General features: G+C 70.7%; 8 pseudogenes; all 8 read right to left on the bottom strand.

Annotated features, from left to right (window-relative positions):
* Positions 1 to 826: 826 nt before the first annotated feature.
* Positions 827 to 946, bottom strand: LOC148756787 (5S ribosomal RNA; annotated as a pseudogene).
* Positions 947 to 5648: 4702 nt separating this feature from the next.
* Positions 5649 to 5768, bottom strand: LOC148756786 (5S ribosomal RNA; annotated as a pseudogene).
* Positions 5769 to 7174: 1406 nt separating this feature from the next.
* Positions 7175 to 7294, bottom strand: LOC148756785 (5S ribosomal RNA; annotated as a pseudogene).
* A 4701-nt stretch (positions 7295 to 11995) lies between these two features.
* On the bottom strand, positions 11996 to 12115 carry LOC148756784 (5S ribosomal RNA; annotated as a pseudogene).
* Positions 12116 to 13527: 1412 nt separating this feature from the next.
* Positions 13528 to 13647, bottom strand: LOC148756783 (5S ribosomal RNA; annotated as a pseudogene).
* A 4702-nt stretch (positions 13648 to 18349) lies between these two features.
* Positions 18350 to 18469, bottom strand: LOC148756782 (5S ribosomal RNA; annotated as a pseudogene).
* A 1412-nt stretch (positions 18470 to 19881) lies between these two features.
* Positions 19882 to 20001, bottom strand: LOC148756781 (5S ribosomal RNA; annotated as a pseudogene).
* Positions 20002 to 24709: 4708 nt separating this feature from the next.
* On the bottom strand, positions 24710 to 24829 carry LOC148756780 (5S ribosomal RNA; annotated as a pseudogene).

Genomic DNA, 24829 nt, shown 5'->3' with positions numbered 1-24829 from the left:
TGGCGGCGGGGGCTGGGGAGGGCGTGAGGGCGGTGCTGGCGGCGGAGGCCGGGAGAGCAGAGGCGGGAGACTGAGCGAGTATGGCATTGGTGGCGGCGGGGGCTGGGGCGGGGGCGGGGAAGATGGCGGTGCTGGAGGCGGGGAGAGCAGAGGAGGGAATTGAGGGAGTGCGGCAATGGCGGCAGCGGGGGCTGGGGAGGGCGTGAGGGCGGTGCTGGCGGCGGAGGCCGGGAGAGCAGAGGCGGGAGACTGAGGGAGTATGGCGATGGTGGCTGCGGGGGTCAGGGGCGGGGGCGGGGGAGATGGCGGTGCTGGAGGCGGGGAGAGCGGAGGAGGGAATTGAGGGAGTACGGATATGGCGGCGGCGGGGGCGGGGGTGGGGGAGAGGGCAGCACTGGTGGCGGAGATGGGGAGCGCGGTGCTGGCGGCCGAGGTGGGGAGAGCACAGGAGGGAGTTTGAGGGAGTTTGGCGGTGGCGGCGGCGGGGGCGGGGACAGGGGCGGGGGCGAGGGCAGCGCTGGCGGGGGGGGGGGGGGGGGGTGGGGGGGTGGGGGGGGTGGGGAGCCCGGTGGTGGCGGTGGCTTTGGCGCAGGCGGCGGTGGCGGCGACCGCGAGTCGGCGAAGGATTCGCGATGACGGCCTGCGGGACCGAAGAGGACTGAGAGGAGGGTGTGTGGGGGGAGCCCTGGCCCACGGGCCTGGTGTGCGGCCGGGGCTGCCAGCTTGTAGTGCCGGGCGGCTGACCCTCTGCTGGTCAGGGGGACCTGCGGCTGGCTGGGAGGCTGCAGAGGGAGCCACGCCGGAGCGGCGATGCAAAAGGAGACGCTAGCAAAAGCCAACAGGTATTCCCAGGCGGTCTCCCATCCAAGTACTAACCAGGACAGACCCTGCTTCGCTTCCGAGATCAGACGAGATCTGCTGCGTTCAGGGTGGTATGGCCTTAGGCACTGGGACCCGGCTCCCGGCACTCCAAGAGCCTGCTCCCGACTTGCCTCCTGAGCGCACGCGCCATGCTGCTGGGCCGCTCGGGTGGCGAGCATGTCTGCCCGAGTGCCTCCCGCCCGCTCCCCGCCTCCTCCGGTCGCCGCTGGTGTGGGCGACGAGCTACTCCTGGCCCGCAGCGAGGCCCCTTCGCGCCCCCCAGTGGCTCCACAGGCCTCTGTCACTTCCCTGACTGTGACATATGTCTGGGCGCCCTGGCATCCTGGGACTCCCCACGCCCGGAATGGCTTTTACCACGCCCCCTACCCCAACCCCTCTCATCCCCCCCCCCCAGCCCCACAACCGCACACCCCCCTTGCTGCTGTGCTGTCCCCACCACTCAGGGCCACCGAGGGGGTCGCAGGGTCCTCTCAGTCCCCTCCACCCTAGGGACGTGCGACCCAGGCCCTGGCCCTGGCCGGCCCCACCCACTGGCCCAAAGCCAGGGAGAGCCACCCGCGACCAGGGGGCAGCACCTCCAGACTGCCGCCACCCTTCGTCACACAGCCTTCTGTCTGGGCCCTCGCCCCTCATCAGCGACCGGCGTCCCGCCCGATCACTGGTCACTTCACTGGCTACACATCACCTCCTCTGACCCAGGGTGTTGAGAGAGAGGATGAGAGAAGGCCAGAGACGGAGCAAGAGGTAGGCGGAGAGAGACAGACAGGGACTGTGGGGACAGACTTGCATAGAGCACTTTCCAGGCTCTGGGCCTCGCGTGGAGGGGTGCTGCGTGGGGGCTGCACGGACATCAGCTGTTACCGCTTGGCCATCAGCTGTTGCCAGTTGGCCATTGGCCACTGGCAGAGCTGCGGTGGCCAAGGTAGGAAGCGCGGATGGTGGACTGCAAATTGCAGAGGGGCGCGGACTGCAGTGGGCCGGCTTGGTGGGTCTGTTGGTTGGCAGAGAATCGTCCGGCAGGTTGGGGATCGGGCGGCTCCGGCTTGCCGTGTCTCCAAGCCAGCAGCCCGTGAGACATGGTTCTATGAGCCCCCAATCCGTGGCTCTGTTGGTGTTCCTTCTTGGCCTCGCCAAATCCTGCGTTCTTGTGCGGGCAGAGGGACTAGAGTCCCCGCAGGACAGGGACCGACAGACAGAATGGGGGGACAGGGGGACCGGGGGATGGGAGGACCGGGGGACAGGGGACCGGGAGACGGGTGTAAGGGGGGGGACAGGGAGAACGGTGGGACTGTAGGAACCCGGGGCTGGGGTACCGGGGGACGGGGTACCAGGAGATGGGGGAAGGGTGGCAGGGGGACAGGGAGACCGTTGGAACTGGGAGAACCGGGGGACGGGGGGTCTGGGAGACGGGGGCATGTGGGACGGGGGGAAGGGGTGACCGGAAGATGGGGGGACGGGAGTACGAGAGGGCCGGGGGGACGGGGGGACTGGGGGATGGGGGGACAAGGGGACCGGGGGACCGGGGGGACAGGGGGACTGGGTACTGGGAGACAGTGGGACCAGGGGACGGGGGGACCGGGAGATGGGGGGACACGGTACCAGGGGAAAGGGAGACCGGGGAATTGGGGGACAGGGAGACTGGGGGACTGGGGGATTGGGGGAATGAGAGGACGGTGGGACTGGCGGACGGTGGGACGGAGGGACCAGGAGACCGGTGGATGGAGGGACAGGAGTACGAGGGTACTGGGGGACGAGGGACATGGGGAGGGGGGGACCGGGAAACGGGGGAACGGGGGACCGTGAGACGGGGGGACCGGGAGATGGGGGACCTGGGGCCGGGGGGACGGGGTGACGGGGGGACCGGGAGACAGAGGGACAGGGGGACTGGAGGGTCGGGGGGACCGGGGTACGGGGGGACCGGGGGACGGGGGGACCGGGGCAACGGAGACGGGGGGGACCGGGGGAACGGCGGATGGGGGGACCAGGGGACCCGCGGACCGGGGGACCGGAGGTTGGGGGGACCGGGGGATAGGGGACCGGGCGACGGGGTGACCAGGGGCATGAATGGACTGGGGGGACGGGGGTACCAGTGGACCGGGAGATGGGGGGACCGGGGGACCGGGGACCGGGGGACGGGGGGACCGGGGGACCGGGGGTTGGGGGACTGGGGGATGAGGGGACCGGGAGATCGGGTACCGGGGAACGGGGCGACTAGGAGACGGGGGACCGCGAGACGGGGGACCGGGGACGGGGTGACCGGGAGATGGGACACCGGGAGACGGGAGACTGTGGGACGGGAGGACCGGAAGACGGGGCGAACGGAGAACTGGGGGATCGGTAGACGGGGGCCAGGGCGATGGGGGAACCGGGGGACTGGGGGACCGGGGGACCAGGGACCGGGGGTTGGGGGTCCAGGGGATGAGGGGACCGGGAGACGGGGGACCTGGGGACCGGGCGACCGGGAGACGGGGGACCGGGAGACGGGGGGATGGGTGTGCGGCCGGACCGGGAGACAGACGGACAGGGAGATGGGGGGACCGGGGGACCGGGGGAAGGGGGTAACACTGGACGGAGGACCAGGGGACCGGAAGACCGGGCGACCGGGAGACAGGGGACCGGGAGACTGGGGACCGGGAGACGGGGCGACCGGGGAACGGGGGGACCGGTAGAAGGGCGCCTGGGCGCCGGGGGAACCGGGGGACCGGGGGACCAGGAGACGGGGGACGGGGGAACGGGAGACCGGGGGTATGGGGGGACGGGGGGACCAGGCGAAGGAGGGACGTGGGGACGGGGAGACGTTGGGACTGGGGGACCGGGGGACAGGTGGACCGCGAGACGGAGGACCGGGAGACGGGGGAACGGGGGTCGGGGGACCCGGGGAGGGGGGGAACGGGAGACGAGGGAATGGGGGACGGGTGGACCAGGGGCGTGGGGGGACTGGGGGGACGGGGGAGCGGGGGACGGGGGATGGGGCACTGGGGGGACGGGGGCACCGGGGGACGGGTGGACTGGGAGAGGGTGGATGGGGGTACGGGGGAACAGGGGGATCAGGGGACGGGGGGAACAGGGGACGGGGGGGACCGGAATAGGGGGGATGGTGGAACGTGGGGACGGGGGACCCGGGAGACGGGGGACAGGAAGACGGGGAACCGGGGGAACGGAGACAGGGGTGACGGGGAGACGGGGGTACCGGGGGACGGGGGTACTGCGTGGGGCTGCACTGACATCAGCTGTTACCGCTTGGCCTTCAGCTGTTGCCAGTTGGCCATTGGACACCGGCAGAGCTGCGGTGGCCAAGCTAGGAAGCGCGGATGGTGGACTGCAAATTGCAGAGGGGCGCGGACTGCAGTGGGCCGGCTTGGTGGGTCTGTTGGTTGGCAGAGAATCGGCCAGCAGGTGGGGGATCGGGCGGCTCCGGCTTGCCGTGTCTCCAAGCCAGCCGCCCGTGAGACATGGTGCTATGAGCCCCCTATCCGTGGCTCTGTGGGTGTTCCTTCTTGGCCTCGCCAAATCCTGCGTTCTTGTGCGGGCAGAGGGACTAGAGTCCCCGCAGGACAGGGACAGACAGACAGAACGGGAGGAGGAGTAAGAGGGAGCGAGATGGAAATATACACGTATATGTACATGTATGTGTCTAGACATACAGAGAGACATGGACAGAGACAGAGAAAGAGGGGGCTGGCACGCGGGGAGAGAGCTCCTGAGCCAGAGCCAGAACCCAACAGGCACGTCACAGAGCCAGACAGACATGGGGTGGGGGAGGGTGGGAGGGACGCCCATTCGGGCACACGGACTGGGACAGACGCACTGAGGCTGTGTTGAAGTGGTGGCTTCTCCACCGGAGTGTGGTCGTGCCCGGGGCTGGGCTCCGCCAAGGAGGCATTGCCCTGGCGTTGGCAGTCACCATTGAAGCCCCCGGGGCGGGCCGCCAGGGTCTCCGGAGGGCCAGTGGGCTCTGAGCCCCGCCCAGGGACCCGCCCGCGGGAGGAGAGTGGCAGCCCCCAGGCACCCTGGTTGTGAGGATTGTGTGCCTGCGTGCCTGCTCTTCCCTTGTGGCGGTCTCCCCTGGAGTCGATGGCGCGTGGTGTGTTGGGGTGCTGCTCCCGCCGTCCCCTGGTTTGTCCCGGCTCTTTGTGCCCTTTGTGTCGGGGACACCGTGGCCGGCGGGAAGGGAGGGCTCCTGCCTCTTGTGGGAGACGGGAGGGGACGCGCGGGGGTGTGGGGAGAGGTGCCTGCCCGCGGAGACAGAAGACTGCGGTGGGGCGGGGCGGGTGGGCGTCCCGTTTGCCCGAGGACACGCCGATCCTGTGTCTCGGGGCCCAGGGGCAGGCGCAGGGATGGGCGTCCCCTGGGCTCGGGCCGAGGTGCAAAGGACCGGCACGTCCTGGGATGGAGAGAGCCTGGTGGAAGCCTGCGCCGGCAGGCAGCCCTGGGCTTGGGCGTTGGGGGTTGCGGCGGCGGCAGGGTCGGGGAGCGAGAGGGAGCCCTGCGATGGCGGTGGCGGCGGCGGCGACCTAGACGCGGCTGACTGCTGCAGGCTGACGGCCTGCCTCGGCGAAGAGCACTAAGAAGAGGGAGAGGGGGGGAGCCCTGGCCGACAGGCCTGGTGTGCGGCCGGGGATGCGAGCTTGTAGTGCTGGGCGGCTGTCCCTCCTCTGGCCAGCGGGACCTTCGGCTGGCTGGGCGGCTGCAGGGGTTGCAGAGGGGCAAGGGGCGGCAGGGATTCGGAGGGAGGCACGCCGGGGCGGCGGCGCAAAAGGAGAGGCGAGCAAAAGCCTACAGGTATTCCCAGGAGGTCTCCCATGCAAGTACTAACCAGGCCCCTCCCTGCTTAGCTCCCGAGATCAGAGGAGATCGGGCGCGTTCAGGGTGGTATGGCCGTAGACGCTGGGACCCGGCTCCCGCGCCCCAAGAGCCTGCTCCCGGCCTGTCTCGTGAGCGCCCGCCATGCAGATGAGCCGCTCCGGTGGCGAGCATCGACCCGCGGGCCGGCTCTGCCAGCACCGCGTCCCCCCCCAGTCCGGCTCCCCGCCTCTTCCTAATGCCCCTGGCGTGGGCGGCGGGCTACTCCTGGCCGACAGCGAGGCCCCTTCGCGCCACCCGGGGCTCCATGGGACACTGCCACTTCCCTGATGGTGCCAGAAGTCGTGGAACTCTGGCATCCTGGGACTCCCCGCACCCAGACCGGCATACAACCCGCCCCCCTACCGCCACCAGGTTTACCCCCAACCGCAGCCCCAAGGCTGGTGGAGGCCTGCACCAGCAGGCAACCCTGGGCCTGGGAGTTGTGGGAGGACCCCGCGGCGGCGGCGGGGGCGGCTGCGGCGGCGGCGGCGGCGGCGGCGGAGGCAGGGGAGGGTGGCGAGGTAGGCGATGGCAACCGCGTGGATGGCGCCAGGGCGACGATGGCGGCGGCGACAATGGGGGCTTTGACGGTGGGCGCTGGGACACGGGGGCCGATGGCGGCGGCGGTGGCGGCGGGGGCTGGGGAGGGCGTGAGGGCGGTGCTGGCGGCGGAGGCCGGGAGAGCAGAGGCGGGAGACTGAGCGAGTATGGCATTGGTGGCGGCGGGGGCTGGGGCGGGGGCGGGGAAGATGGCGGTGCTGGAGGCGGGGAGAGCAGAGGAGGGAATTGAGGGAGTGCGGCAATGGCGGCAGCGGGGGCTGGGGAGGGCGTGAGGGCGGTGCTGGCGGCGGAGGCCGGGAGAGCAGAGGCGGGAGACTGAGGGAGTATGGCGATGGTGGCTGCGGGGGTCAGGGGCGGGGGCGGGGGAGATGGCGGTGCTGGAGGCGGGGAGAGCGGAGGAGGGAATTGAGGGAGTACGGATATGGCGGCGGCGGGGGCGGGGGTGGGGGAGAGGGCAGCACTGGTGGCGGAGATGGGGAGCGCGGTGCTGGCGGCCGAGGTGGGGAGAGCACAGGAGGGAGTTTGAGGGAGTTTGGCGGTGGCGGCGGCGGGGGCGGGGACAGGGGCGGGGGCGAGGGCAGCGCTGGCGGGGGGGGGGGGTGGGGGGGTGGGGGGGGTGGGGAGCCCGGTGGTGGCGGTGGCTTTGGCGCAGGCGGCGGTGGCGGCGACCGCGAGTCGGCGAAGGATTCGCGATGACGGCCTGCGGGACCGAAGAGGACTGAGAGGAGGGTGTGTGGGGGGAGCCCTGGCCCACGGGCCTGGTGTGCGGCCGGGGCTGCCAGCTTGTAGTGCCGGGCGGCTGACCCTCTGCTGGTCAGGGGGACCTGCGGCTGGCTGGGAGGCTGCAGAGGGAGCCACGCCGGAGCGGCGATGCAAAAGGAGACGCTAGCAAAAGCCAACAGGTATTCCCAGGCGGTCTCCCATCCAAGTACTAACCAGGACAGACCCTGCTTCGCTTCCGAGATCAGACGAGATCTGCTGCGTTCAGGGTGGTATGGCCTTAGGCACTGGGACCCGGCTCCCGGCACTCCAAGAGCCTGCTCCCGACTTGCCTCCTGAGCGCACGCGCCATGCTGCTGGGCCGCTCGGGTGGCGAGCATGTCTGCCCGAGTGCCTCCCGCCCGCTCCCCGCCTCCTCCGGTCGCCGCTGGTGTGGGCGACGAGCTACTCCTGGCCCGCAGCGAGGCCCCTTCGCGCCCCCCAGTGGCTCCACAGGCCTCTGTCACTTCCCTGACTGTGACATATGTCTGGGCGCCCTGGCATCCTGGGACTCCCCACGCCCGGAATGGCTTTTACCACGCCCCCTACCCCAACCCCTCTCATCCCCCCCCCCCAGCCCCACAACCGCACACCCCCCTTGCTGCTGTGCTGTCCCCACCACTCAGGGCCACCGAGGGGGTCGCAGGGTCCTCTCAGTCCCCTCCACCCTAGGGACGTGCGACCCAGGCCCTGGCCCTGGCCGGCCCCACCCACTGGCCCAAAGCCAGGGAGAGCCACCCGCGACCAGGGGGCAGCACCTCCAGACTGCCGCCACCCTTCGTCACACAGCCTTCTGTCTGGGCCCTCGCCCCTCATCAGCGACCGGCGTCCCGCCCGATCACTGGTCACTTCACTGGCTACACATCACCTCCTCTGACCCAGGGTGTTGAGAGAGAGGATGAGAGAAGGCCAGAGACGGAGCAAGAGGTAGGCGGAGAGAGACAGACAGGGACTGTGGGGACAGACTTGCAGAGAGCACTTTCCAGGCTCTGGGCCTCGCGTGGAGGGGTGCTGCGTGGGGGCTGCACGGACATCAGCTGTTACCGCTTGGCCATCAGCTGTTGCCAGTTGGCCATTGGCCACTGGCAGAGCTGCGGTGGCCAAGGTAGGAAGCGCGGATGGTGGACTGCAAATTGCAGAGGGGCGCGGACTGCAGTGGGCCGGCTTGGTGGGTCTGTTGGTTGGCAGAGAATCGTCCGGCAGGTTGGGGATCGGGCGGCTCCGGCTTGCCGTGTCTCCAAGCCAGCAGCCCGTGAGACATGGTTCTATGAGCCCCCAATCCGTGGCTCTGTTGGTGTTCCTTCTTGGCCTCGCCAAATCCTGCGTTCTTGTGCGGGCAGAGGGACTAGAGTCCCCGCAGGACAGGGACCGACAGACAGAATGGGGGGACAGGGGGACCGGGGGATGGGAGGACCGGGGGACAGGGGACCGGGAGACGGGTGTAAGGGGGGGGACAGGGAGAACGGTGGGACTGTAGGAACCCGGGGCTGGGGTACCGGGGTACGGGGTACCAGGAGATGGGGGAAGGGTGGCAGGGGGACAGGGAGACCGTTGGAACTGGGAGAACCGGGGGACGGGGGGTCTGGGAGACGGGGGCATGTGGGACGGGGGGAAGGGGTGACCGGAAGATGGGGGGACGGGAGTACGAGAGGGCCGGGGGGACGGGGGGACTGGGGGATGGGGGGACAAGGGGACCGGGGGACCGGGGGGACAGGGGGACTGGGTACTGGGAGACAGTGGGACCAGGGGACGGGGGGACCGGGAGATGGGGGGACACGGTACCAGGGGAAAGGGAGACCGGGGAATTGGGGGACAGGGAGACTGGGGGACTGGGGGATTGGGGGAATGAGAGGACGGTGGGACTGGCGGACGGTGGGACGGAGGGACCAGGAGACCGGTGGATGGAGGGACAGGAGTACGAGGGTACTGGGGGACGAGGGACATGGGGAGGGGGGGACCGGGAAACGGGGGAACGGGGGACCGTGAGACGGGGGGACCGGGAGATGGGGGACCTGGGGCCGGGGGGACGGGGTGACGGGGGGACCGGGAGACAGAGGGACAGGGGGACTGGAGGGTCGGGGGGACCGGGGTACGGGGGGACCGGGGGACGGGGGGACCGGGGCAACGGAGACGGGGGGGACCGGGGGAACGGCGGATGGGGGGACCAGGGGACCCGCGGACCGGGGGACCGGAGGTTGGGGGGACCTGGGGATAGGGGACCGGGCGACGGGGTGACCAGGGGCATGAATGGACTGGGGGGACGGGGGTACCAGTGGACCGGGAGATGGGGGGACCGGGGGACCGGGGACCGGGGGACGGGGGGACCGGGGGACCGGGGGTTGGGGGACTGGGGGATGAGGGGACCGGGAGATCGGGTACCGGGGAACGGGGCGACTAGGAGACGGGGGACCGCGAGACGGGGGACCGGGGACGGGGTGACCGGGAGATGGGACACCGGGAGACGGGAGACTGTGGGACGGGAGGACCGGAAGACGGGGCGAACGGAGAACTGGGGGATCGGTAGACGGGGGCCAGGGCGATGGGGGAACCGGGGGACTGGGGGACCGGGGGACCAGGGACCGGGGGTTGGGGGTCCAGGGGATGAGGGGACCGGGAGACGGGGGACCTGGGGACCGGGCGACCGGGAGACGGGGGACCGGGAGACGGGGGGATGGGTGTGCGGCCGGACCGGGAGACAGACGGACAGGGAGATGGGGGGACCGGGGGACCGGGGGAAGGGGGTAACACTGGACGGAGGACCAGGGGACCGGAAGACCGGGCGACCGGGAGACAGGGGACCGGGAGACTGGGGACCGGGAGACGGGGCGACCGGGGAACGGGGGGACCGGTAGAAGGGCGCCTGGGCGCCGGGGGAACCGGGGGACCGGGGGACCAGGAGACGGGGGACGGGGGAACGGGAGACCGGGGTATGGGGGGACGGGGAGACCAGGCGAAGGAGGGACGTGGGGACGGGGAGACGTTGGGACTGGGGGACCGGGGGACAGGTGGACCGCGAGACGGAGGACCGGGAGACGGGGGAACGGGGGTCGGGGGACCCGGGGAGGGGGGGAACGGGAGACGAGGGAATGGGGGACGGGTGGACCAGGGGCGTGGGGGGACTGGGGGGACGGGGGAGCGGGGGACGGGGGATGGGGCACTGGGGGGACGGGGGCACCGGGGGACGGGTGGACTGGGAGAGGGTGGATGGGGGTACGGGGGAACAGGGGGATCAGGGGACGGGGGGAACAGGGGACGGGGGGGACCGGAATAGGGGGGATGGTGGAACGTGGGGACGGGGGACCCGGGAGACGGGGGACAGGAAGACGGGGAACCGGGGGAACGGAGACAGGGGTGACGGGGAGACGGGGGTACCGGGGGACGGGGGTACTGCGTGGGGCTGCACTGACATCAGCTGTTACCGCTTGGCCTTCAGCTGTTGCCAGTTGGCCATTGGACACCGGCAGAGCTGCGGTGGCCAAGCTAGGAAGCGCGGATGGTGGACTGCAAATTGCAGAGGGGCGCGGACTGCAGTGGGCCGGCTTGGTGGGTCTGTTGGTTGGCAGAGAATCGGCCAGCAGGTGGGGGATCGGGCGGCTCCGGCTTGCCGTGTCTCCAAGCCAGCCGCCCGTGAGACATGGTGCTATGAGCCCCCTATCCGTGGCTCTGTGGGTGTTCCTTCTTGGCCTCGCCAAATCCTGCGTTCTTGTGCGGGCAGAGGGACTAGAGTCCCCGCAGGACAGGGACAGACAGACAGAACGGGAGGAGGAGTAAGAGGGAGCGAGATGGAAATATACACGTATATGTACATGTATGTGTCTAGACATACAGAGAGACATGGACAGAGACAGAGAAAGAGGGGGCTGGCACGCGGGGAGAGAGCTCCTGAGCCAGAGCCAGAACCCAACAGGCACGTCACAGAGCCAGACAGACATGGGGTGGGGGAGGGTGGGAGGGACGCCCATTCGGGCACACGGACTGGGACAGACGCACTGAGGCTGTGTTGAAGTGGTGGCTTCTCCACCGGAGTGTGGTCGTGCCCGGGGCTGGGCTCCGCCAAGGAGGCATTGCCCTGGCGTTGGCAGTCACCATTGAAGCCCCCGGGGCGGGCCGCCAGGGTCTCCGGAGGGCCAGTGGGCTCTGAGCCCCGCCCAGGGACCCGCCCGCGGGAGGAGAGTGGCAGCCCCCAGGCACCCTGGTTGTGAGGATTGTGTGCCTGCGTGCCTGCTCTTCCCTTGTGGCGGTCTCCCCTGGAGTCGATGGCGCGTGGTGTGTTGGGGTGCTGCTCCCGCCGTCCCCTGGTTTGTCCCGGCTCTTTGTGCCCTTTGTGTCGGGGACACCGTGGCCGGCGGGAAGGGAGGGCTCCTGCCTCTTGTGGGAGACGGGAGGGGACGCGCGGGGGTGTGGGGAGAGGTGCCTGCCCGCGGAGACAGAAGACTGCGGTGGGGCGGGGCGGGTGGGCGTCCCGTTTGCCCGAGGACACGCCGATCCTGTGTCTCGGGGCCCAGGGGCAGGCGCAGGGATGGGCGTCCCCTGGGCTCGGGCCGAGGTGCAAAGGACCGGCACGTCCTGGGATGGAGAGAGCCTGGTGGAAGCCTGCGCCGGCAGGCAGCCCTGGGCTTGGGCGTTGGGGGTTGCGGCGGCGGCAGGGTCGGGGAGCGAGAGGGAGCCCTGCGATGGCGGTGGCGGCGGCGGCGACCTAGACGCGGCTGACTGCTGCAGGCTGACGGCCTGCCTCGGCGAAGAGCACTAAGAAGAGGGAGAGGGGGGGAGCCCTGGCCGACAGGCCTGGTGTGCGGCCGGGGATGCGAGCTTGTAGTGCTGGGCGGCTGTCCCTCCTCTGGCCAGGGGGACCTTCGGCTGGCTGGGCGGCTGCAGGGGTTGCAGAGGGGCAAGGGGCGGCAGGGATTCGGAGGGAGGCACGCCGGGGCGGCGGCGCAAAAGGAGAGGCGAGCAAAAGCCTACAGGTATTCCCAGGAGGTCTCCCATGCAAGTACTAACCAGGCCCCTCCCTGCTTAGCTCCCGAGCTCAGAGGAGATCGGGCGCGTTCAGGGTGGTATGGCCGTAGACGCTGGGACCCGGCTCCCGCGCCCCAAGAGCCTGCTCCCGGCCTGTCTCGTGAGCGCCCGCCATGCAGATGAGCCGCTCCGGTGGCGAGCATCGACCCGCGGGCCGGCTCTGCCAGCACCGCGTCCCCCCCCAGTCCGGCTCCCCGCCTCTTCCTAATGCCCCTGGCGTGGGCGGCGGGCTACTCCTGGCCGACAGCGAGGCCCCTTCGCGCCACCCGGGGCTCCATGGGACACTGCCACTTCCCTGATGGTGCCAGAAGTCGTGGAACTCTGGCATCCTGGGACTCCCCGCACCCAGACCGGCATACAACCCGCCCCCCTACCGCCACCAGGTTTACCCCCAACCGCAGCCCCAAGGCTGGTGGAGGCCTGCACCAGCAGGCAACCCTGGGCCTGGGAGTTGTGGGAGGATCCCGCGGCGGCGGCGGGGGCGGCTGCGGCGGCGGCGGCGGCGGCGGCGGCGGCGGAGGCAGGGGAGGGTGGCGAGGTAGGCGATGGCAACCGCGTGGATGGCGCCAGGGCGACGATGGCGGCGGCGACAATGGGGGCTTTGACGGTGGGCGCTGGGACACGGGGGCCGATGGCGGCGGCGGTGGCGGCGGGGGCTGGGGAGGGCGTGAGGGCGGTGCTGGCGGCGGAGGCCAGGAGAGCAGAGGCGGGAGACTGAGCGAGTATGGCATTGGTGGCGGCGGGGGCTGGGGCGGGGGCGGGGAAGATGGCGGTGCTGGAGGCGGGGAGAGCAGAGGAGGGAATTGAGGGAGTGCGGCAATGGCGGCAGCGGGGGCTGGGGAGGGCGTGAGGGCGGTGCTGGCGGCGGAGGCCGGGAGAGCAGAGGCGGGAGACTGAGGGAGTATGGCGATGGTGGCTGCGGGGGTCTGGGGCGGGGGCGGGGGAGATGGCGGTGCTGGAGGCGGGGAGAGCGGAGGAGGGAATTGAGGGAGTACGGATATGGCGGCGGCGGGGGCGGGGGTGGGGGAGAGGGCAGCACTGGTGGCGGAGATGGGGAGCGCGGTGCTGGCGGCCGAGGTGGGGAGAGCACAGGAGGGAGTTTGAGGGAGTTTGGCGGTGGCGGCGGCGGGGGCGGGGACAGGGGCGGGGGCGAGGGCAGCGCTGGCGGGGGGGGGGGGGGGGGGGGTGGAGGGGGTGGGGAGCCCGGTGGTGGCGGTGGCTTTGGCGCAGGCGGCGGTGGCGGCGACCGCGAGTCGGCGAAGGATTCGCGATGACGGCCTGCGGGACCGAAGAGGACTGAGAGGAGGGTGTGTGGGGGGAGCCCTGGCCCACGGGCCTGGTGTGCGGCCGGGGCTGCCAGCTTGTAGTGCCGGGCGGCTGACCCTCTGCTGGTCAGGGGGACCTGCGGCTGGCTGGGAGGCTGCAGAGGGAGCCACGCCGGAGCGGCGATGCAAAAGGAGACGCTAGCAAAAGCCAACAGGTATTCCCAGGCGGTCTCCCATCCAAGTACTAACCAGGACAGACCCTGCTTCGCTTCCGAGATCAGACGAGATCTGCTGCGTTCAGGGTGGTATGGCCTTAGGCACTGGGACCCGGCTCCCGGCACTCCAAGAGCCTGCTCCCGACTTGCCTCCTGAGCGCACGCGCCATGCTGCTGGGCCGCTCGGGTGGCGAGCATGTCTGCCCGAGTGCCTCCCGCCCGCTCCCCGCCTCCTCCGGTCGCCGCTGGTGTGGGCGACGAGCTACTCCTGGCCCGCAGCGAGGCCCCTTCGCGCCCCCCAGTGGCTCCACAGGCCTCTGTCACTTCCCTGACTGTGACATATGTCTGGGCGCCCTGGCATCCTGGGACTCCCCACGCCCGGAATGGCTTTTACCACGCCCCCCTACCCCAACCCCTCTCATCCCCCCCCCCAGCCCCACAACCGCACACCCCCCTTGCTGCTGTGCTGTCCCCACCACTCAGGGCCACCGAGGGGGTCGCAGGGTCCTCTCAGTCCCCTCCACCCTAGGGACGTGCGACCCAGGCCCTGGCCCTGGCCGGCCCCACCCACTGGCCCAAAGCCAGGGAGAGCCACCCGCGACCAGGGGGCAGCACCTCCAGACTGCCGCCACCCTTCGTCACACAGCCTTCTGTCTGGGCCCTCGCCCCTCATCAGCGACCGGCGTCCCGCCCGATCACTGGTCACTTCACTGGCTACACATCACCTCTCCTGACCCAGGGTGTTGAGAGAGAGGATGAGAGAAGGCCAGAGACGGAGCAAGAGGTAGGCGGAGAGAGACAGACGGGGACTGTGGGGACAGACTTGCAGAGAGCACTTTCCAGGCTCTGGGCCTCGCGTGGAGGGGTGCTGCGTGAGGGCTGCACGGACATCAGCTGTTACCGCTTGGCCATCAGCTGTTGCCAGTTGGCCATTGGCCACTGGCAGAGCTGCGGTGGCCAAGGTAGGAAGCGCGGATGGTGGACTGCAAATTGCAGAGGGGCGCGGACTGCAGTGGGCCGGCTTGGTGGGTCTGTTGGTTGGCAGAGAATCGTCCGGCAGGTTGGGGATCGGGCGGCTCCGGCTTGCCGTGTCTCCAAGCCAGCCGCCCGTGAGACATGGTGCTATGAGCCCCCTATCCGTGGCTCTGTTGGTGTTCCTTCTTGGCCTCGCCAAATCCTGGGTTCTTGTGCGGGCAGAGGGACTAGAGTCCCCGCAGGACAGGGACCGACAGACAGAACGGGGGGACAGGGGGACCGGGGGATGGGAGGACCGGGGGACAGGGGACCGGGAGACGGGTGTAAGGGGGGGGACAGGGAGAACGGTGGGACTGTAGGAACCCGGGGCGGGGGTACCGGGGGACCGGGTACCAGGAGATGGGGGAAGGGTGGCAGGGGGACAGGGAGACCGTTGGAACTGGGAGAACCGGGGGACGGGGGGTCTGGGAGACGGGGGCATGTGGGACGGGGGGAAGGGGTGACCGGAAGATGGGGGGACGGGAGTACGAGAGGGCCGGGGGGACGGGGGGACTGGGGGATGGGGGGACAAGGGGACCGGGGGACCGGGGGGACAGGGGGACTGGGTACTGGGAGACAGTGGGACCAGGGGACGGGGGGACCGGGAGATGGGGGGACACGGTACCAGGGGAAAGGGAGACCGGGGAATTGGGGGACAGGGAGACTGGGGGACTGGGGGATTGGGGGAATGAGAGGACGGTGGGACTGGCGGACGGTGGGACGGAGGGACCAGGAGACCGGTGGATGGAGGGACAGGAGTACGAGGGTACTGGGGGACGAGGGACATGGGGAGGGGGGGACCGGGAAACGGGGGAACGGGGGACCGTGAGACGGGGGGACCGGGAGATGGGGGACCTGGGGCCGGGGGGACGGGGTGACGGGGGGACCGGGAGACAGAGGGACAGGGGGACTGGAGGGTCGGGGGGACCGGGGTACGGGGGGACCGGGGGACGGGGGGACCGGGGCAACGGAGACGGGGGGGACCGGGGGAACGGCGGATGGGGGGACCAGGGGACCCGCGGACCGGGGGACCGGAGGTTGGGGGGACCGGGGGATAGGGGACCGGGCGACGGGGTGACCAGGGGCATGAATGGACTGGGGGGACGGGGGTACCAGTGGACCGGGAGATGGGGGGACCGGGGGACCGGGGACCGGGGGACGGGGGGACCGGGGGACCGGGGGTTGGGGGACTGGGGGATGAGGGGACCGGGAGATCGGGTACCGGGGAACGGGGCGACTAGGAGACGGGGGACCGCGAGACGGGGGACCGGGGACGGGGTGACCGGGAGATGGGACACCGGGAGACGGGAGACTGTGGGACGGGAGGACCGGAAGACGGGGCGAACGGAGAACTGGGGGATCGGTAGACGGGGGCCAGGGCGATGGGGGAACCGGGGGACTGGGGGACCGGGGGACCAGGGACCGGGGGTTGGGGGTCCAGGGGATGAGGGGACCGGGAGACGGGGGACCTGGGGACCGGGCGACCGGGAGACGGGGGACCGGGAGACGGGGGGATGGGTGTGCGGCCGGACCGGGAGACAGAGGGACAGGGAGATGGGGGGACCGGGGGACCGGGGGAAGGGGGTAACACTGGACGGAGGACCGGGGGACCGGAAGACCGGGCGACCGGGAGACAGGGGACCGGGAGACTGGGGACCGGGAGACGGGGCGACCGGGGAACGGGGGGACCGGTAGAAGGGCGCCTGGGCGCCGGGGGAACCGGGGGACCGGGGGACCAGGAGACGGGGGACCGGGGAACGGGAGACCGGGGGTATGGGGGGACGGGGGGACCAGGCGAAGGAGGGACGGGGGGACGGGGAGACGTTGGGACTGGGGGACCGGGGGACAGGTGGACCGCGAGACGGAGGACCGGGAGACGGGGGAACGGGGGTCGGGGGACCCGGGAAGGGGGGGAACGGGAGACGAGGGAATGGGGGACGGGTGGACCAGGGGCGTGGGGGGACTGGGGGGACGGGGGAGCGGGGGACGGGGGATGGGGCACTGGGGGGACGGGGGCACCGGGGGACGGGTGGACTGGGAGAGGGTGGATGGGGGTACGGGGGAACAGGGGGATCAGGGGACGGGGGGAACAGGGGACGGGGGGGACCGGAATAGGGGGGATGGTGGAACGTGGGGACGGGGGACCCGGGAGACGGGGGACAGGAAGACGGGGAACCGGGGGAACGGAGACAGGGGTGACGGGGAGACGGGGGTACCGGGGGACGGGGGTACTGCGTGGGGCTGCACTGACATCAGCTGTTACCGCTTGGCCTTCAGCTGTTGCCAGTTGGCCATTGGACACCGGCAGAGCTGCGGTGGCCAAGCTAGGAAGCGCGGATGGTGGACTGCAAATTGCAGAGGGGCGCGGACTGCAGTGGGCCGGCTTGGTGGGTCTGTTGGTTGGCAGAGAATCGGCCAGCAGGTGGGGGATCGGGCGGCTCCGGCTTGCCGTGTCTCCAAGCCAGCCGCCCGTGAGACATGGTGCTATGAGCCCCCTATCCGTGGCTCTGTGGGTGTTCCTTCTTGGCCTCGCCAAATCCTGCGTTCTTGTGCGGGCAGAGGGACTAGAGTCCCCGCAGGACAGGGACAGACAGACAGAACGGGAGGAGGAGTAAGAGGGAGCGAGATGGAAATATACACGTATATGTACATGTATGTGTCTAGACATACAGAGAGACATGGACAGAGACAGAGAAAGAGGGGGCTGGCACGCGGGGAGAGAGCTCCTGAGCCAGAGCCAGAACCCAACAGGCACGTCACAGAGCCAGACAGACATGGGGTGGGGGAGGGTGGGAGGGACGCCCATTCGGGCACACGGACTGGGACAGACGCACTGAGGCTGTGTTGAAGTGGTGGCTTCTCCACCGGAGTGTGGTCGTGCCCGGGGCTGGGCTCCGCCAAGGAGGCATTGCCCTGGCGTTGGCAGTCACCATTGAAGCCCCCGGGGCGGGCCGCCAGGGTCTCCGGAGGGCCAGTGGGCTCTGAGCCCCGCCCAGGGACCCGCCCGCGGGAGGAGAGTGGCAGCCCCCAGGCACCCTGGTTGTGAGGATTGTGTGCCTGCGTGCCTGCTCTTCCCTTGTGGCGGTCTCCCCTGGAGTCGATGGCGCGTGGTGTGTTGGGGTGCTGCTCCCGCCGTCCCCTGGTTTGTCCCGGCTCTTTGTGCCCTTTGTGTCGGGGACACCGTGGCCGGCGGGAAGGGAGGGCTCCTGGCTCTTGTGGGAGACGGGAGGGGACGCGCGGGGGTGTGGGGAGAGGTGCCTGCCCGCGGAGACAGAAGACTGCGGTGGGGCGGGGCGGGTGGGCGTCCCGTTTGCCCGAGGACACGCCGATCCTGTGTCTCGGGGCCCAGGGGCAGGCGCAGGGATGGGCGTCCCCTGGGCTCGGGCCGAGGTGCAAAGGACCGGCACGTCCTGGGATGGAGAGAGCCTGGTGGAAGCCTGCGCCGGCAGGCAGCCCTGGGCTTGGGCGTTGGGGGTTGCGGCGGCGGCAGGGTCGGGGAGCGAGAGGGAGCCCTGCGATGGCGGTGGCGGCGGCGGCGAACTAGACGCGGCTGACTGCTGCAGGCTGACGGCCTGCCTCGGCGAAGAGCACTAAGAAGAGGGAGAGGGGGGGAGCCCTGGCCGACAGGCCTGGTGTGCGGCCGGGGATGCGAGCTTGTAGTGCTGGGCGGCTGTCCCTCCTCTGGCCAGCGGGACCTTCGGCTGGCTGGGCGGCTGCAGGGGTTGCAGAGGGGCAAGGGGCGGCAGGGATTCGGAGGGAGGCACGCCGGGGCGGCGGCGCAAAAGGAGAGGCGAGCAAAAGCCTACAGGTATTCCCAGGAGGTCTCCCATGCAAGTACTAACCAGGCCCCTCCCTGCTTAGCTCCCGAGCTCAGAGGAGATCGGGCGCGTTCAGGGTGGTATGGCCGTAGACGCTGGGACCCGGCTCCCGCGCCCCAAGAGCCTGCTCCCGGCCTGTCTCGTGAGCGCCCGCCATGCAGATGAGCCGCTCCGGTGGCGAGCATCGACCCGCGGGCCGGCTCTGCCAGCACCGCGTCCCCCCCCAGTCCGGCTCCCCGCCTCTTCCTAATGCCCCTGGCGTGGGCGGCGGGCTACTCCTGGCCGACAGCGAGGCCCCTTCGCGCCACCCGGGGCTCCATGGGACACTGCCACTTCCCTGATGGTGCCAGAAGTCGTGGAACTCTGGCATCCTGGGACTCCCCGCACCCAGACCGGCATACAACCCGCCCCCCTACCGCCACCAGGTTTACCCCCAACCGCAGCCCCAAGGCTGGTGGAGGCCTGCACCAGCAGGCAACCCTGGGCCTGGGAGTTGTGGGAGGATCCCGCGGCGGCGGCGGGGGCGGCTGCGGCGGCGGCGGCGGCGGCGGCGGCGGCGGAGGCAGGGGAGGGTGGCGAGGTAGGCGATGGCAACCGCGTGGATGGCGCCAGGGCGACGATGGCGGCGGCGACAATGGGGGCTTTGACGGTGGGCGCTGGGACACGGGGGCCGATGGCGGCGGCGGTGGCGGCGGGGGCTGGGGAGGGCGTGAGGGCGGTGCTGGCGGCGGAGGCCAGGAGAGCAGAGGCGGGAGACTGAGCGAGTATGGCATTGGTGGCGGCGGGGGCTGGGGCGGGGGCGGGGAAGATGGCGGTGCTGGAGGCGGGGAGAGCAGAGGAGGGAATTGAGGGAGTGCGGCAATGGCGGCAGCGGGGGCTGGGGAGGGCGTGAGGGCGGTGCTGGCGGCGGAGGCCGGGAGAGCAGAGGCGGGAGACTGAGGGAGTATGGCGATGGTGGCTGCGGGGGTCTGGGGCGGGGGCGGGGGAGATGGCGGTGCTGGAGGCGGGGAGAGCGGAGGAGGGAATTGAGGGAGTACGGATATGGCGGCGGCGGGGGCGGGGGTGGGGGAGAGGGCAGCACTGGTGGCGGAGATGGGGAGCGCGGTGCTGGCGGCCGAGGTGGGGAGAGCACAGGAGGGAGTTTGAGGGAGTTTGGCGGTGGCGGCGGCGGGGGCGGGGACAGGGGCGGGGGCGAGGGCAGCGCTGGCGGGGGGGGGGGGGGGGGGGGGGGTGGGGGGGGGGAGCCCGGTGGTGGCGGTGGCTTTGGCGCAGGCGGCGGTGGCGGCGACCGCAAGTCGGCGAAGGATTCGCGATGACGGCCTGCGGGACCGAAGAGGACTGAGAGGAGGGTGTGTGGGGGGAGCCCTGGCCCACGGGCCTGGTGTGCGGCCGGGGCTGCCAGCTTGTAGTGCCGGGCGGCTGACCCTCTGCTGGTCAGGGGGACCTGCGGCTGGCTGGGAGGCTGCAGAGGGAGCCACGCCGGAGCGGCGATGCAAAAGGAGACGCTAGCAAAAGCCAACAGGTATTCCCAGGCGGTCTCCCATCCAAGTACTAACCAGGACAGACCCTGCTTCGCTTCCGAGATCAGACGAGATCTGCTGCGTTCAGGGTGGTATGGCCTTAGGCACTGGGACCCGGCTCCCGGCACTCCAAGAGCCTGCTCCCGACTTGCCTCCTGAGCGCACGCGCCATGCTGCTGGGCCGCTCGGGTGGCGAGCATGTCTGCCCGAGTGCCTCCCGCCCGCTCCCCGCCTCCTCCGGTCGCCGCTGGTGCTGGTGTGGGCGACGAGCTACTCCTGGCCCGCAGCGAGGCCCCTTCGCGCCCCCCAGTGGCTCCACAGGCCTCTGTCACTTCCCTGACTGTGACATATGTCTGGGCGCCCTGGCATCCTGGGACTCCCCACGCCCGGAATGGCTTTTACCACGCCCCCCTACCCCAACCCCTCTCATCCCCCCCCCCAGCCCCACAACCGCACACCCCCCTTGCTGCTGTGCTGTCCCCACCACTCAGGGCCACCGAGGGGGTCGCAGGGTCCTCTCAGTCCCCTCCACCCTAGGGACGTGCAACCCAGGCCCTGGCCCTGGCCGGCCCCACCCACTGGCCCAAAGCCAGGGAGAGCCACCCGCGACCAGGGGGCAGCACCTCCAGACTGCCGCCACCCTTCGTCACACAGCCTTCTGTCTGGGCCCTCGCCCCTCATCAGCGACCGGCGTCCCGCCCGATCACTGGTCACTTCACTGGCTACACATCACCTCTCCTGACCCAGGGTGTTGAGAGAGAGGATGAGAGAAGGCCAGAGACGGAGCAAGAGGTAGGCGGAGAGAGACAGACGGGGACTGTGGGGACAGACTTGCAGAGAGCACTTTCCAGGCTCTGGGCCTCGCGTGGAGGGGTGCTGCGTGGGGGCTGCACGGACATCAGCTGTTACCGCTTGGCCATCAGCTGTTGCCAGTTGGCCATTGGCCACTGGCAGAGCTGCGGTGGCCAAGGTAGGAAGCGCGGATGGTGGACTGCAAATTGCAGAGGGGCGCGGACTGCAGTGGGCCGGCTTGGTGGGTCTGTTGGTTGGCAGAGAATCGTCCGGCAGGTTGGGGATCGGGCGGCTCCGGCTTGCCGTGTCTCCAAGCCAGCCGCCCGTGAGACATGGTGCTATGAGCCCCCTATCCGTGGCTCTGTTGGTGTTCCTTCTTGGCCTCGCCAAATCCTGGGTTCTTGTGCGGGCGGAGGGACTAGAGTCCCCGCAGGACAGGGACCGACAGACAGAACGGGGGGACAGGGGGACCGGGGGATGGGAGGACCGGGGGACAGGGGACCGGGAGACGGGTGTAAGGGGGGGGACAGGGAGAACGGTGGGACTGTAGGAACCCGGGGCGGGGGTACCGGGGGACGGGGTACCAGGAGATGGGGGAAGGGTGGCAGGGGGACAGGGAGACCGTTGGAACTGGGAGAACCGGGGGACGGGGGGTCTGGGAGACGGGGGCATGTGGGACGGGGGGAAGGGGTGACCGGAAGATGGGGGGACGGGAGTACGAGAGGGCCGGGGGGACGGGGGGACTGGGGGATGGGGGGACAAGGGGACCGGGGGACCGGGGGGACAGGGGGACTGGGTACTGGGAGACAGTGGGACCAGGGGACGGGGGGACCGGGAGATGGGGGGACACGGTACCAGGGGAAAGGGAGACCGGGGAATTGGGGGACAGGGAGACTGGGGGACTGGGGGATTGGGGGAATGAGAGGACGGTGGGACTGGCGGACGGTGGGACGGAGGGACCAGGAGACCGGTGGATGGAGGGACAGGAGTACGAGGGTACTGGGGGACGAGGGACATGGGGAGGGGGGGACCGGGAAACGGGGGAACGGGGGACCGTGAGACGGGGGGACCGGGAGATGGGGGACCTGGGGCCGGGGGGACGGGGTGACGGGGGGACCGGGAGACAGAGGGACAGGGGGACTGGAGGGTCGGGGGGACCGGGGTACGGGGGGACCGGGGGACGGGGGGACCGGGGCAACGGAGACGGGGGGGACCGGGGGAACGGCGGATGGGGGGACCAGGGGACCCGCGGACCGGGGGACCGGAGGTTGGGGGGACCGGGGGATAGGGGACCGGGCGACGGGGTGACCAGGGGCATGAATGGACTGGGGGGACGGGGGTACCAGTGGACCGGGAGATGGGGGGACCGGGGGTCCGGGAACCGGGGGACGGGGGGACCGGGGGACCGGGGGTTGGGGGACTGGGGGATGAGGGGACCGGGAGATCGGGTACCGGGGAACGGGGCGACTAGGAGACGGGGGACCGCGAGACGGGGGACCGGGGACGGGGTGACCGGGAGATGGGACACCGGGAGACGGGAGACTGTGGGACGGGAGGACCGGAAGACGGGGCGAACGGAGAACTGGGGGATCGGTAGACGGGGGCCAGGGCGATGGGGGAACCGGGGGACTGGGGGACCGGGGGACCAGGGACCGGGGGTTGGGGGTCCAGGGGATGAGGGGACCGGGAGACGGGGGACCTGGGGACCGGGCGACCGGGAGACGGGGGACCGGGAGACGGGGGGATGGGTGTGCGGCCGGACCGGGAGACAGAGGGACAGGGAGATGGGGGGACCGGGGGACCGGGGGAAGGGGGTAACACTGGACGGAGGACCGGGGGACCGGAAGACCGGGCGACCGGGAGACAGGGGACCGGGAGACTGGGGACCGGGAGACGGGGCGACCGGGGAACGGGGGGACCGGTAGAAGGGCGCCTGGGCGCCGGGGGAACCGGGGGACCGGGGGACCAGGAGACGGGGGACCGGGGAACGGGAGACCGGGGGTATGGGGGGACGGGGGGACCAGGCGAAGGAGGGACGGGGGGACGGGGAGACGTTGGGACTGGGGGACCGGGGGACAGGTGGACCGCGAGACGGAGGACCGGGAGACGGGGGAACGGGGGTCGGGGGACCCGGGGAGGGGGGGAACGGGAGACGAGGGAATGGGGGACGGGTGGACCAGGGGCGTGGGGGGACTGGGGGAACGGGGGAGCGGGGGACGGGGGATGGGGCACTGGGGGGACGGGGGCACCGGGGGACGGGTGGACTGGGAGAGGGTGGATGGGGGTACGGGGGAACAGGGGGATCAGGGGACGGGGGGAACAGGGGACGGGGGGGACCGGAATAGGGGGGATGGTGGAACGTGGGGACGGGGGACCCGGGAGACGGGGGACAGGAAGACGGGGAACCGGGGGAACGGAGACAGGGGTGACGGGGAGACGGGGGTACCGGGGGACGGGGGTACTGCGTGGGGCTGCACTGACATCAGCTGTTACCGCTTGGCCTTCAGCTGTTGCCAGTTGGCCATTGGACACCGGCAGAGCTGCGGTGGCCAAGCTAGGAAGCGCGGATGGTGGACTGCAAATTGCAGAGGGGCGCGGACTGCAGTGGGCCGGCTTGGTGGGTCTGTTGGTTGGCAGAGAATCGGCCAGCAGGTGGGGGATCGGGCGGCTCCGGCTTGCCGTGTCTCCAAGCCAGCCGCCCGTGAGACATGGTGCTATGAGCCCCCTATCCGTGGCTCTGTGGGTGTTCCTTCTTGGCCTCGCCAAATCCTGCGTTCTTGTGCGGGCAGAGGGACTAGAGTCCCCGCAGGACAGGGACAGACAGACAGAACGGGAGGAGGAGTAAGAGGGAGCGAGATGGAAATATACACGTATATGTACATGTATGTGTCTAGACATACAGAGAGACATGGACAGAGACAGAGAAAGAGGGGGCTGGCACGCGGGGAGAGAGCTCCTGAGCCAGAGCCAGAACCCAACAGGCACGTCACAGAGCCAGACAGACATGGGGTGGGGGAGGGTGGGAGGGACGCCCATTCGGGCACACGGACTGGGACAGACGCACTGAGGCTGTGTTGAAGTGGTGGCTTCTCCACCGGAGTGTGGTCGTGCCCGGGGCTGGGCTCCGCCAAGGAGGCATTGCCCTGGCGTTGGCAGTCACCATTGAAGCCCCCGGGGCGGGCCGCCAGGGTCTCCGGAGGGCCAGTGGGCTCTGAGCCCCGCCCAGGGACCCGCCCGCGGGAGGAGAGTGGCAGCCCCCAGGCACCCTGGTTGTGAGGATTGTGTGCCTGCGTGCCTGCTCTTCCCTTGTGGCGGTCTCCCCTGGAGTCGATGGCGCGTGGTGTGTTGGGGTGCTGCTCCCGCCGTCCCCTGGTTTGTCCCGGCTCTTTGTGCCCTTTGTGTCGGGGACACCGTGGCCGGCGGGAAGGGAGGGCTCCTGCCTCTTGTGGGAGACGGGAGGGGACGCGCGGGGGTGTGGGGAGAGGTGCCTGCCCGCGGAGACAGAAGACTGCGGTGGGGCGGGGCGGGTGGGCGTCCCGTTTGCCCGAGGACACGCCGATCCTGTGTCTCGGGGCCCAGGGGCAGGCGCAGGGATGGGCGTCCCCTGGGCTCGGGCCGAGGTGCAAAGGACCGGCACGTCCTGGGATGGAGAGAGCCTGGTGGAAGCCTGCGCCGGCAGGCAGCCCTGGGCTTGGGCGTTGGGGGTTGCGGCGGCGGCAGGGTCGGGGAGCGAGAGGGAGCCCTGCGATGGCGGTGGCGGCGGCGGCGACCTAGACGCGGCTGACTGCTGCAGGCTGACGGCCTGCCTCGGCGAAGAGCACTAAGAAGAGGGAGAGGGGGGGAGCCCTGGCCGACAGGCCTGGTGTGCGGCCGGGGATGCGAGCTTGTAGTGCTGGGCGGCTGTCCCTCCTCTGGCCAGCGGGACCTTCGGCTGGCTGGGCGGCTGCAGGGGTTGCAGAGGGGCAAGGGGCGGCAGGGATTCGGAGGGAGGCACGCCGGGGCGGCGGCGCAAAAGGAGAGGCGAGCAAAAGCCTACAGGTATTCCCAGGAGGTCTCCCATGCAAGTACTAACCAGGCCCCTCCCTGCTTAGCTCCCGAGATCAGAGGAGATCGGGCGCGTTCAGGGTGGTATGGCCGTAGAC

This window comes from Rhinolophus sinicus, chromosome 11, assembly GCF_057876585.1.
Source record: "Rhinolophus sinicus isolate RSI-liver-muscle chromosome 11, RSI-T2T, whole genome shotgun sequence".
NCBI classification, from domain to species: Eukaryota; Metazoa; Chordata; class Mammalia; order Chiroptera; family Rhinolophidae; genus Rhinolophus; species Rhinolophus sinicus.
This window is presented reverse-complemented; position numbering and strand designations above follow the sequence as displayed.